This window comes from Panthera leo, chromosome B3, assembly GCF_018350215.1.
Source record: "Panthera leo isolate Ple1 chromosome B3, P.leo_Ple1_pat1.1, whole genome shotgun sequence".
In the NCBI taxonomy this organism is placed as follows: domain Eukaryota; kingdom Metazoa; phylum Chordata; class Mammalia; order Carnivora; family Felidae; genus Panthera; species Panthera leo.
In genome coordinates, this window is record NC_056684.1 from 67,086,850 (window position 1) to 67,099,407 (window position 12,558).

General features: G+C 34.4%; 1 protein-coding gene across 1 annotated transcript in view; it reads left to right on the forward strand.

The window, feature by feature from the left end:
* DPH6 (diphthamine biosynthesis 6) overlaps nt 1-12,558 on the forward strand; it is a 172,581-nt gene that overhangs the window by 109,024 nt on the left and 50,999 nt on the right. The gene's annotated exons all lie outside the window — the stretch shown is intronic.

The following is a 12,558-nucleotide window of genomic DNA, read 5'->3' on the forward strand; positions in this document are numbered from 1 at the left end:
CAGATAATCTGTATTCACTAATAAGCAGTTACAACAGAAAAGGAGGAATAATTTAAAATGTAAAAGTGTGGAATCACAACTGAAGTAGAGGGAAGTTTAAGATGGGTTTTTGACCATTTACCAAAGTGATTACAAATGAGCCTCATCATATTCTTTTTTAAATGTGTAACTGCCTCTAAAATTGTTATAGCATTACGGACCTTTGATTTAAGGTCTTTTTATACTATTGGGAACCCAGGTTCACAGGAAACAGGAAAAAACCTTCTTTCTTTCTTTCTTTCTTTCTTTCTTTCTTTCTTTCTTTCTTTCTTTTTCTTTTTAAGCTTCTTAAAATCTATATTTGTCACAACATGTGATATTTTTCTTATTTTTTTAAACATATTTTGAATATGTTAAAATAGAATGATTGGCTTTGTAGTGTCCAAAATAAGCAGAGTAGTAGGTTTTTGTTGGGGATGGTAAGAAGATTATAATTGAGAGACTGTCATTTGATCAGTTAGCATAGACACAACGGGCAGGTGGTAATGTGATTCAAATATGGATATTACATACGAACACACTTCATTTGTTGTTTTGAATTTTTATAATAATATTCATTTTCAGTGGGTTTAGCTCAATGCATTTATTTCACAAACCTATTACAGTAAATGCCCTGGAGCCTCAGGTTTCTCAAAGACTAAATCATGTACCTCATTTGTGAGTTTACATTGCTGATCTCTGAAATAACGAGGTCTCAAGCTGTGGAGGATTTTAAAGACAAATTCACATTTTAAACAACATTAAAAGAAAGATCTCATAATATTTCTCCTTGGTAAACACCAATCTACTCTCTCCTTGTTGAAGTTAAAATGTTGTCTTTCATGGAAGGTCCTATAAAAAGAACCTGAAGTTGATCTTCTCAGCTTTTAAAGAGAAAGATCAAGGTGAGTGTTCTCATATTTGAGAAAAGATGGCTCAGCAACCCATGACTGAAATTCTCAGTATAGATATATTTGTCCTTTGAGTTTCTATGTAAATCTATACAGATTATGCTCTCTTGCTTTCTCTTTGTCTCTTGCTCTCTCTTTTGGATTTGCTAAGATTGCCTAGTTCTGTAATGAAGTTCATGTGACACTTCACTGGACAGTACATATTCTGTCACTTTTACTGTTGGAGAATAGGATGGATTACAACCCAGAGAGAACCTACCTCATTAGCAAGACAGAGCCATAGGATATAACCTTACTGACACCTCTATTATAGTGTAACTGATATTGTGTGTCTTTTCACTGGTCTGTGTGGATGTGCGTGCACCTCTAAGTAAGGGTTAGAGATGGTGTTTCACTGTATTAAACTTTTGGATAAAGTATAACGCTGAGCTAATTTGTCTTTATCATTCCAATGACAAAAGTATAGATCTGATTTTAACATTTATAGCACATAGTTTCTATTGATTACCTAAAGGTATACAAAGATAAAAGTTATTCTTGAGAACAGTATTAAGAAAGGTTTCTTGAGTGGAACATTTTTTCTAAGGACACAAAAATGTGTAAATGGTGCGATATAGGTTTCCAAAGTTTTTTACCACCACCCTGCCCATTTATTTTTCAGAAAGGGTTTCAATCAAAAAGTGGGACAAAAGGATCTTTATAGGGAGAGGGGTTCAGCAAAGTTTTGTGGCCTATTAGATTATAGAGTGGTCTTAGAAAAGGGTTCTACATAGGTGAATAAAAATGTATTTCTGATAACTGTGTCACATAACCTTGGTGTCTTGTAACCATCAGTGAATTCGTGAAATCTAACATTAACAACTTGGTGTTTTAAGAAGTTTCTGAGTTTTAGACTTACTTGAAGAATGATGTGTACATTGTATTTAAGAAGAATCTTGCCTTTTAGAAATACTTATTTTTAATTATGTGAGTAGTACATGAAAACATTCTAGCCACATAATATTAAATTTTTGTATATAAAGTTTCCATGTGTTTTCTGTTATCTTCTCTTCCTCCAGGCACTCCCTTTCCCGAGGTATATACCAGAGTAATAACTGATCATCTGTCTATGTCACTTCTTTTGTATATGTATTATGTATGAGTCGAAATCCTATGATTGTTTTATGGGGTTCTTAATATATTACATGAATGGTATTATAATCTGTGTATTGATTGGCAACTTGACTTTTTTACTCAACAATGTGTCTTAGGGATTTTTTTCCATGTCAGTAAATATATATCTATGTCAACTACTTGAGGTAAACAGGTATCACCTTGGTAGTCATGAGCCTTAGACTAAGGGCTGCTATGAACCTGATCTAACAAATGACTTAACTCATGCCAAAACAAAATCCTTAACTATTTTTTTCTTTTTTTTCTTTTCTTTTTTTCAATTCCAGTACAGTTAACATACAGTGTTATAGTAGTTTCAGGTGGACAATATAGTCAACTATTCTATACATTACTTAGTGCTGATCAAGATAAGTGTATTCTTAATTCCCTTCACCTATTTCACACACACCCCATCTCCCCTCTGGTAACCATTGATTTGTTCTCTATAATTGAGTCTTTTGTTTGTCTCTTTTTTTGTTGTTTATTTGTTTTATCTCTTGATTTCTACATATGAGTGAGATCATATGGTATTTGTCTTTCTCTGACTTAGTTTGCCTAGAATTATACCCTTTAGGTCCATCCATGTTGTTGCAAATGAAAGATTCCATTCCTTTTTTCTGGCTGAGTTATGTTCCTGTGTGTGTGTGTAGTTGTGTGTATGTGTGTATGTATGTGTGTGTGTGTGTGTGTGTGTGTGTGTGCGCCATAACGTCTTTATCCATTCATCTATGGAGGGACACTTGGTTTGCTTCCATGATTTGGCTATTGTAAATAATGCTGCAGTAAGCATAGGGGTGCATATATCTTTTCAGATGAATGTTTTCATATTCTTTGCATAAAGACCCAGCAGTACAGTTACTAGATCAGATGGTGATTCTACAAAATCCTAAACTATTTAAAGGAATACTATAAAATCCAGTACACACTAATTAAAATTCACTGTGCCTTGCATCTAAATTACCCAGCATGCAAAGAAGCAAGAACATTTGATTGATACTGAGTAATCAATCAGAATAGACCCAGATTTGGAATTAGCAGGCAAGGAAGTTAAAACAGCCCTTATAAATATGCTCAGTATGTTCAAAAAAAGTAGAAAAATACAGGATTGTGACAAGGAAGATAAAAGATATAAAAAGGCCCAAATACAACTTCAGAAATGCATTATCTGAAATGAACAATGCACAGCAATTAGACATTGCAAAAGAGCTGAATAAACTTGAAGACAAATAGAAAGTGTCAAAAATGAAACATAGAGGGCAAAAAAGGGACTGAAAATAATTAACACAACATTGGCGAGCTATGAGACTATATCAAGCAGCCTAACTTGAGTGTAGAGTCCCAGAAAAGGGAATGGGAGACTATTTGAAGAAACAATGGCCAAAAGATTTTCCTGATTTGATAAAAACTATAAGACTACAGATCCAAAGAGGAAAAACACAACACATTATAATCAAATTGCTGAAAACCAGTGGTAAAGAGAGAATCTTAAACGCAGCCAGTGTGAAAAGATTAATTTTATACAGAAAACAAAGATAAAAGTGTTAACAGACTTTGCTTTAGAAACTATGCAAACTATGGAAGATGATGAAAAGACATCTTTAAAGTATTGAAAATCACTAAATGTCACCAAGAATTTTATACCTAGTAAAATAGATTTCAAAATGAAGGTCAGATAAGGACATTTTCAGATAGTACAAAAGTTGAGAGAATTCATCACCTGCAGATCTGCATTACAAGTAATATTTTAAAAAGTTCTTTGGACAAAAGGAAAAAATTTATGACATTCAGTGTTACAAAAAGATAAAGAGCAGAGTAAATAATTATTTTAAAGTAAATAAATTCTAAATCTATTTTACTTTTTGAATCTCTTTAAAAGATGTATTAGATTATTTAAAGCAAAAATAATAGTATGTTGTGGGGTTGACAGCAAATGAGAAGTAAAATATATACAGTGCCACAAATAACAGAAGGGGGAAATATAGTGAAATGAAAGTATAGTGTGTAAAATTTCTAAATAATACATGATGTTGTATAATATTATTTGAACGTAGACTGTGATAGCTTAAAGATATAAACAATAATGCAGCTATTTTTTAAATTGTTTTTAATGTTTATTTATTTTTGAGAAAGACAGAGCGTGAGTGGGGGAAGGGCAGAGAGAGAGGGAGACACAGAATCCGAAGCAGACTCCAAGCTCTGAGCTGTCAGCACAGAGCCCCATGCGAAACTCGAACTCAGGAGCCGTGAGATCATGACCTGAGCCAAAGTCGAACGCTTAATTGACTGAGCCACCCAAGTATCCCTACAATAATACAACTATTAAAAAATAAAGCAGTATAGGTAATAGTCCAATAATGGAAAGTAAATAAAAAATTATAAGATAATCCAAAAGAAAGCAAGAAAGGGTAAAAAAAAAAAAGAAGAAGAACAGATGAGACAAATAGAAAACAAAAATAAGATGGTAGATGCAGACTTTATAATTTTAATAATTACATTAAATATAAATGATCTTACTCCCTCAAAACAAAAGGGAGGGATTTTCAGATTTGAAAAAAACAAAAACAAAAAACCAAGGCCCAACTATATGCTCTGTATAAAAAATGTGCTTTAATTATAGAAACATAGGCTAAAACTGAAAGGATGGAAAGAGATGTTGTAACACTAATAAAAGAAAGCTGAAGTGGCTATATTTGCATCAGACAAAGTAGTCCTTAGAACAATGAGTATTATTAGGGATAAAGAGGGACATTTCATCATGATAATGGAGTCAATTTATCAAGAAAGCATAACAGTTTAAAGGTTTATATAACAATAACAGGGCTTTAAGATATTACAACACAAAACTGCTGCAAGGTGTATTGGACAAATCCACAATTGTACATGGAGCTTTCAATGTCTCTCTTCAGTAATAGCTAAAACAAGTAGACAGAAAATCATTAGGGATGTAGGAAATTTGAACAACACTACCAACCAGTTTGACCTAGTTAGCACTTATAAAATACTCCATCCATTAACAGCAAATTACATATTTTTTCCAAATGCACATGGCCATTCATTAAGATAGACCATATTGTGGATCATAAAAGAAATTTCAGTATGTGTAATATACTGAAATCAGGCAAAGTATGTTCTCTGACCACAGAAGAATTAAATTAGAGAAACATATTTACTGCTACAAATGCACAGAAATGGACAAAAAATATTTCATAGACATACTATATTTATTAACAGTCTCCGAGCAGTAGTGTCACTGAAAATAGAATGGGCAATTGATACACTAGCTAATTAAAATGGCTACTTAAAAGAAAGAAAAAAGGGGGCACCTGGGTGACTCAGTGAGTTGAGCATCTGACTTTTGATTTCTACTCAGGTCATGATGTCACATTCATGGGACTGAGCCCTGTGTCAGGCTCCATGCTGAGTGTGGAGCCTGCTTAAGATTCTCCCTCTCCCTCTGCCCCTCCCTCTGCTCTTGCTCTCTCTTGAAAGAGAGAAAGAAAGAAAGAAAGAAAGAAAGAAAGAAAGAAAGAAAGAGGAAGGGAAGGAAGGAAAGAAAGAAAGAAAGAAAGGGAAGGAAGGAAGGAAGGAAGGAAGGAAGGAAGGAAGGAAAGAAAGAGAAAGAAAGAAAGAGAAAGAAAGAAATAAAGAGAAAGAAAGAAAGAAAGAAAGAAAGAAAGAAAGAAAGAAAGAAAGAAAAAGAAAGGGGAAGGGAAGGAAAGAAGAAAGAAAGAAAAAGAAAGAAAGAAAGAAAGAAAGATAGATAGATAGATTGATTTAAGGGTTAGCTTAACCAGTTAAATGATTTTGTAGCTTAACTAGATAAAAGAAAGTAATGCCAAGACTCTACAGGGAAGATTTCTAGAATTGGGAGATAGGAATGAGGTGATAGGACACTATAAGTACACAACTATATATTTTTCCTACTTCACAAAATTTTTCTTTTGTCTTACTTGATCTGGTAGTTCCAGGCCTAAGTTTAAAGTTACCATAGGGAAGTATTATCAATGCACTAAACAAATATTGATACCACTAAGTTTGACATGCATATTATTTTTTATTATTATTTATTTAAATTCAAGCTAGTTAACATACAGTGTAGTATTGGTTTCAGGAGTAGAACCCAGTGATTCATCACTTACACCCAGTACTCATCCCAACAAGTGCCCTCTTTAATGCCCATCACCCATTTAGACCATTCTTAAAGACTCTTAGGGGTATGTCATAGCTTCATCCATGTAGGCAAGTTAAGGCCTGTCTGTAAACATAGGGCCATGTGTCCTATGATTCTTTATCTTTCAAATTCTATATCAGCCTGGGAGTGAGTCCAAGGAGATGTGTTAACAAAGCTATTGTTTTTACTGGCCTTGTGGATTTATAATACATCTGCTGAGCCAGAGAGACCAATCACAGGGGATAGGTTATGGGTCAAACAGGTAATAAATGGAAATGAAAGGAATCATAGGAAATAGAAATGTACCTATAAGCAGATTACAATTCTATGGAGGGGTGCAATCATGTGACCTCTGTGCCAGGGCCTCTCAGGTGGAGATTCTTAGGCATCTCTCTCAGATCTGATGCTGACTACTTAACTGTTGTCAAGAGAAAAGTCTGAACCTGTTTTTGCAGGGAAGGGAAATTGCTGATGTATGAGCTCTACCTAAAGATTCCATCTGTATAATTTGGAGCAACTAAATGACACAGTGCTATTTGATGGCTCAGTAAAGGGCTAGTTTCTTACAGTTAGCACTCAGTTATTAGTGTAAAGGCAATAGTCTTTACCATTCTGATCATATTTCTGATGACTTGATAATTACTAAAGAATTATATAGGTGTAAGACTCTGAACAGTAGAGCTTTTGCTCTCTTTATGGGCATAAATCAAAACAATATGTTGCTAAGACATATGTATAATGGAAAACAGATTTCTGCTGCCTGCTATAGCTTGGTCTAGTCCTTTGAATACAGAATATGTCAGTGAAAATGGAATTTATTTAAGGAAACACCACCCTCGAGGGAGATAGATTTGGAGGAAATATAATGAATCAATATTACTGATAACTCCTTTGTGAAGTTATGCAAAATACTTTTATGGAATATCCATGACACCCACACAGAGCCATATTTGGGTATAATATACCAATTGACAACGTCATTGGACTTATTTTTGTGTGCAAACCATTTTCCTAAATCGTACAGATATACTAATATACTCTGGTAATAACTTATTTCGTCGTTTGACTGCTGTTGTCTCCTCTGTGCCAGATGTTCTGTCAGGATTTTGGGTACTGGGCTTGGGAAACTACATCAGACCAAAATAATGTTCCTGAAAGCTCATCATGATGAAAAGGACTTGCTAGTCCGAATAGAGACACTAGAGGGAGCTCTCCTCCAGGAGACTGGCTCTATCTAGAAATGGCCCTGGAGGGACAACAAAGCTTTAAATGACTGGACTAATAGAGTATTTACTTTAATGGAGCATCATTATCAGCTAACAGTGAAGGAAGAGGACTTGTATCCTTACCCAGGAAAGACTATTTAATATTCTAATCATTATGGAAGTTGATGTTTTTAAAGATCAATGACCAGGAGTAACGGAAGGCAAGCAAAGGATGCCAACTATGGGAATACTATGGTCAACCTAAATTATGATAGGACATTACTGTACAGTGTGACCTTTATGTATGTTTTCTAATGGCCTAGGTACCACAGATTTATAGGGGTTTTATCTTTCTCATGATACATTGGTTGGGATTGGACAGATAAAGGAACAACACTGTGTTGTCCTGAAAAGAGCATCTTGCATAATGACATCTGGAATCTAATGACTGTTAAAGCCCATACTGTGATATCTGGGATATAGTTATGTTCTCAAACCAGATGGAATCAAGAATTTATTGAATGATAATTTCTGGTCATTACCCTAGTCACTGTGAATGTGTATGAAAAGAGTTGTTTTTGTTGGGGAAGAAATGGAGAATGTTACTATAATTCTAATTGACCTCGTATGTTAACCTGGGCCACAGTATATCTACTGTAACAAGCAAGGACCTGGAAAGCTCTTCTCATGGTCCTGGAATGCCTCCTGATTTGCTGTACTTTTTCATTACTTCTATTCTTTAAAAGTATCTGCATGGTTAGGGCTTTCTGAGCAAATTTGATAGAAACTTGGGACCTAGGCTAAAAGACAAGCATTAAAATTTAATTTATGACTGAACAGTGAGATTTACTTCTCTGGAAGCATATGTTTATATTTCAAGGGTCGGGGGATGAGACCAGGATCTTGGAGACATCTGGGTTGTAAAACTGAAGACACTAGTTTATTCCCCCCAGAGATTTTTTTTTTTTCACATTCTAAAGTATGAAGACACAAGTCATTCCCTTCACTTTTTCAAGGAAAAACTCTCAGAAGGGGAGAGGGGAACAACTGTCTTCTTTTTCCTAAGTAAACATGCAGATTTGTTTTTGGGGAGATTCCTTACCTTCAAGTTTCAATTACTTGAAAGATTACATCTCATTCTCATCACCTGGCTCCTGTGAGAAGAGCTGGGGCAGAGAAGAGCCAGAATGGTATTATCTACTTATTATATGTAAGTAGTAATAATCATCTGTTCTGCTCCAGGAAACTCATATTAGCATTCAGCATATTAATAAATATAGATATTAAAATTTTAGCAATATATGAAACAGTCTTAGAATAACAATGCTGCTACTACTACCACCAGTATTATCGTTGAGAATCGCAAAAAAGAATTTTTTACATGTTTTTCTGAATGTTCCCTACCTATTTTTTGAGTTCTCTATTTGGTCCAAGCATAAAGCTATTATATACTGTACACTCTTTTTAACAGTTATTGGAGATACAATTAACATCTGTAATTCACAAATGTAAAGTGTACAACTCAATGTTTTCTGGTATATTCACATGGTTGTGCAGTCATCACCATAATCAGATTTTAGAACATTTTTGTACCCCCTTAAAGAAACTTGTATGCCTTAGCAATAATTCCCCATTTTTCCCCAACTTTCCCCCCGCATCTCCACTACTAAGCCTCTTGAAGCCACTTTGCATCTTTATGTCTTTATAGATTTGCCTATTCTATGTATTTATACATTTGCATATTTCATATGAATGGAATTTTACAATATGTGATCTTTTGGACTCACTTCTTTCATTGAAACAATGTTTTCAAGATTCATCTATTTTATATCATAGATTAATATTTATTGCCATATAATATTTTGTGATAAATTTTCTTTTATAGTTATTGCTTCAGTTTGCTATTACTCTGTTTAGGAATTTTGCATGTTCATAAGAGGGACTGATCTATAATTTTTTTTCCTAGTAATTACAGATGTGGGTAATAAAGTTACCGTGGCCTCATAAAGCTTTGTAGTGTTTCTTCTTTTAATATTACCTAAAAGTTTTTCTGTAAGATTGGTATTAATCTTTTCTTCAGTGTCTTGAAGTACTTATTGTTTAAGCCCTCTGGCCATGGAGATATCTTCAGGGAAAGTTTTCAATTCAAAATTCAATTTCTGTGTTAGAGTGACTGTTTAGATTTTCTACTTCTTATTTCAGTTTGATAAATTGTGTTTTTCCCAGAATTTTTTCTGTTTCTTCTATGGTGTGAAAATTATAGGTATAAAGTAATCCCTAATGACTTCTCATTGTCCTGTCATCTGTAGGATCAGTAGTGATGTCATCTTTTACATTTGTCTATTGATGGACTTGGGTTGCTTTCATATCTGACTATTACTAATAATGTGGCAATAAACAGAGAGGTGCATATATCTTTTTGAATTAGTGTTTTCATTTTCTTTGGATAAACACCTAGCAGTGAAATTATGGGATCATACAGTAATTCTATTTTTAATTTTTTGGAGAACCTCTATACTGTTTTCCACAGGGGCTCTACCAATTTGCATTCCCACCAACAGGGCACAAGGGTTTGGTTTGTTTTTTTTTTTCTCTTTTTTTTTTTTTTTTTTTTTTTACATCCTCACCAATACTTGTTATTTCTTGTATTTTTAAAATGCCTTATTTTTAATTTAATTGAAATTTAATGCTTGTGTTTTTAATTTTAGCCGTTCTTACAGGTCTAAGGTGATATGTCATTGTGGTTTCGATTTGCATTTCCCTGGTGATGAGTGATGTTGAACATCTTTTCATGTGTCTGTTGGCCATCTGTATGTCTATTCAGGTCCTCTGCCCATTTGTTAATTAGACTATTTGGGTTTTTTTCGTGTTGAGCTGTTAGTTTTTTTATATATTTTTGTATATAAACCCCTATTGGGGTTGCAAATATCTATCCTATCAACCCCTATCATTTGCAAATATCTTCTCCCATTCAGTAGGTTGGCTTTTTGTTTTGTTGATGGTTTCCTTCACTGTGCAAAAACTTTTTACTGTGGTGTAGTCCCAGTAGTTTGATTTTGTTTTTGTCTCCCTTGACAGAGGAGACATCTAGAAAAATGTTTTTCTATAGCTCATGTCAAAGAAATTACTGTCTATGTTTTCTTCTAGAAGTTTTATGATTGCAGGTCTCACATTTAGGTCTTTTAATCCACTTTGAGTTTATTTTTGTATATGGTGTAAGAAAGTGGTCTAGTTTCATTCTTTTGCATATGGCCGTCCAGGTTTCCCAGTACCATTTGTTGAAGCAATTATCTTTTCCCCATTATATATTCTTGCCTCCTTTGTCATAGATTAATTGACCATAAAAGTGTGGGTTTATTTCTGGACTTTCTATTCTGTGCCACTGGTCTATGTATCTATTTTTGTGCCAGTATAATATACTGTTTTGATTCCTACAGCTTTGTAGTATATCTGGAAATCTAGAATTGTGATACCTCCAGCTTTGTACTTCTTTTTCAAGATTGCTTGGCAATAATTCAACACTTTTATTGATGTGCCTATTCCCTCCTTCCCTGAGTTACAGGAATGAATGCTTTCGCCTATGATCAGGCCCTTTTTCTCTCTTTCTAGTTGGGCTAATTTCTGGTAGGATTGTGCATAGTCTGAGAGGTCTCTTATAAATGTGAGTCTGAAAAACCACCGAAGAGAATAGTAAATGATGATAGGAAACTCAACTGCAGCAAACATTATACCTGGAAGATAGTACCTCTTTCAGGAATATAAATTAGCAATATACTCTTCTATAAGATATTTCCCATTCTTACCCATTTCAAACATGTAGGTTTTTTCCCTTCTCTTATATTCTTCCAAGTTTCATATACTGCTTTCCTTGTATTTTGTTCACCCACATGTGTAATATTATTATCAGTGGTCCTCAACCATGGCTACACATTAGAATCCTCTGGGGAGATATTGAAAAAAGTACTTCTACATAGGCCCCGCTCTAATTTGGTAGTTCTGGGGTGAGGCATAGGTATTGGTATTTGTTAAAAGTTTGCCAAGTGATTGATACGAAGGGGCAGCCAAGATTGAAGATTACTCTCTGCCTATTATAATAATCTATTGTGGGGCGCCTGGGTGGCTCAGTCTGTTGAGCGTCCGACTTTGGCTCAGGTCATGGTCTTGCGATCCGTGAGTTCAAGCCCCACGTCGGCTCTGTGCTGACAGCTCAGAGCCTGGAGCCTGTTTCAGATTCTGTGTCTCCCTCTCTCTGACCCTCCCCCATTCATGCTCTGTCTCTCTCTGTCTCAAAAATAAATAAACGTTAAAAAAAATTTTATAATAATTTATTGTGCCACCTCTTAGGCTTTTCAGTGTATGCCTAATATCAAAATGCTCATCCTCATTATATTTCATTGTTTGGGATATTTATGTCCCTAATTCTCTTAACAAAATTGTTCCAAGAAGGTATGTCATGTTAATATGGGCCGATATAGCCTGTGGCACACTGCTGCCTGTGTACTGGAGTTTAAGGAGCACCTTTTTTATTTTATTATGGTTTAACTTGATCTTTAGGAAAGAGTACTGGACTCAGAATCAAAATATGTCATTTCAATGCCTGATTTTATCATGTGTTAGCCTTGCAATCTAGAGAATTCACTTAGCCCCAGAACCTTCATTTTCACAGCTCCTATTTTCTTATCAGTAAAACAAATATTTTATCATCTGTCCTACTAAACATTTCTAAAGTAGGACTCTATGAAAGTTTTGAACAGCTTAACATGTTACACACATTAGTATTACTTCTATACTGGTATAGGGATAATTATGAGTGACTTTTGATATGCAATGATGTATTTTAACAAGTACACATAGTGGGTAAGCTTTTCTCATATATTTCATTTGCTCTTTCATTTTTCCATTTGGAAAAAAAAAGAAGCTTGGGTGTTGTATAACTGTAATGCAACATAAATCCAATACACCACTCTCTCTCTTTGCCCCTATAAAACTCATTGGAAGTTTCCCATGCAAAAGGTGGAATTTAGACAAGAAAATTAAAGCTGGTGGTTTTCAATGGAAATGGAGCTAGGAGATGTATTTTTTTTTTAACAGGTTCAGAAAA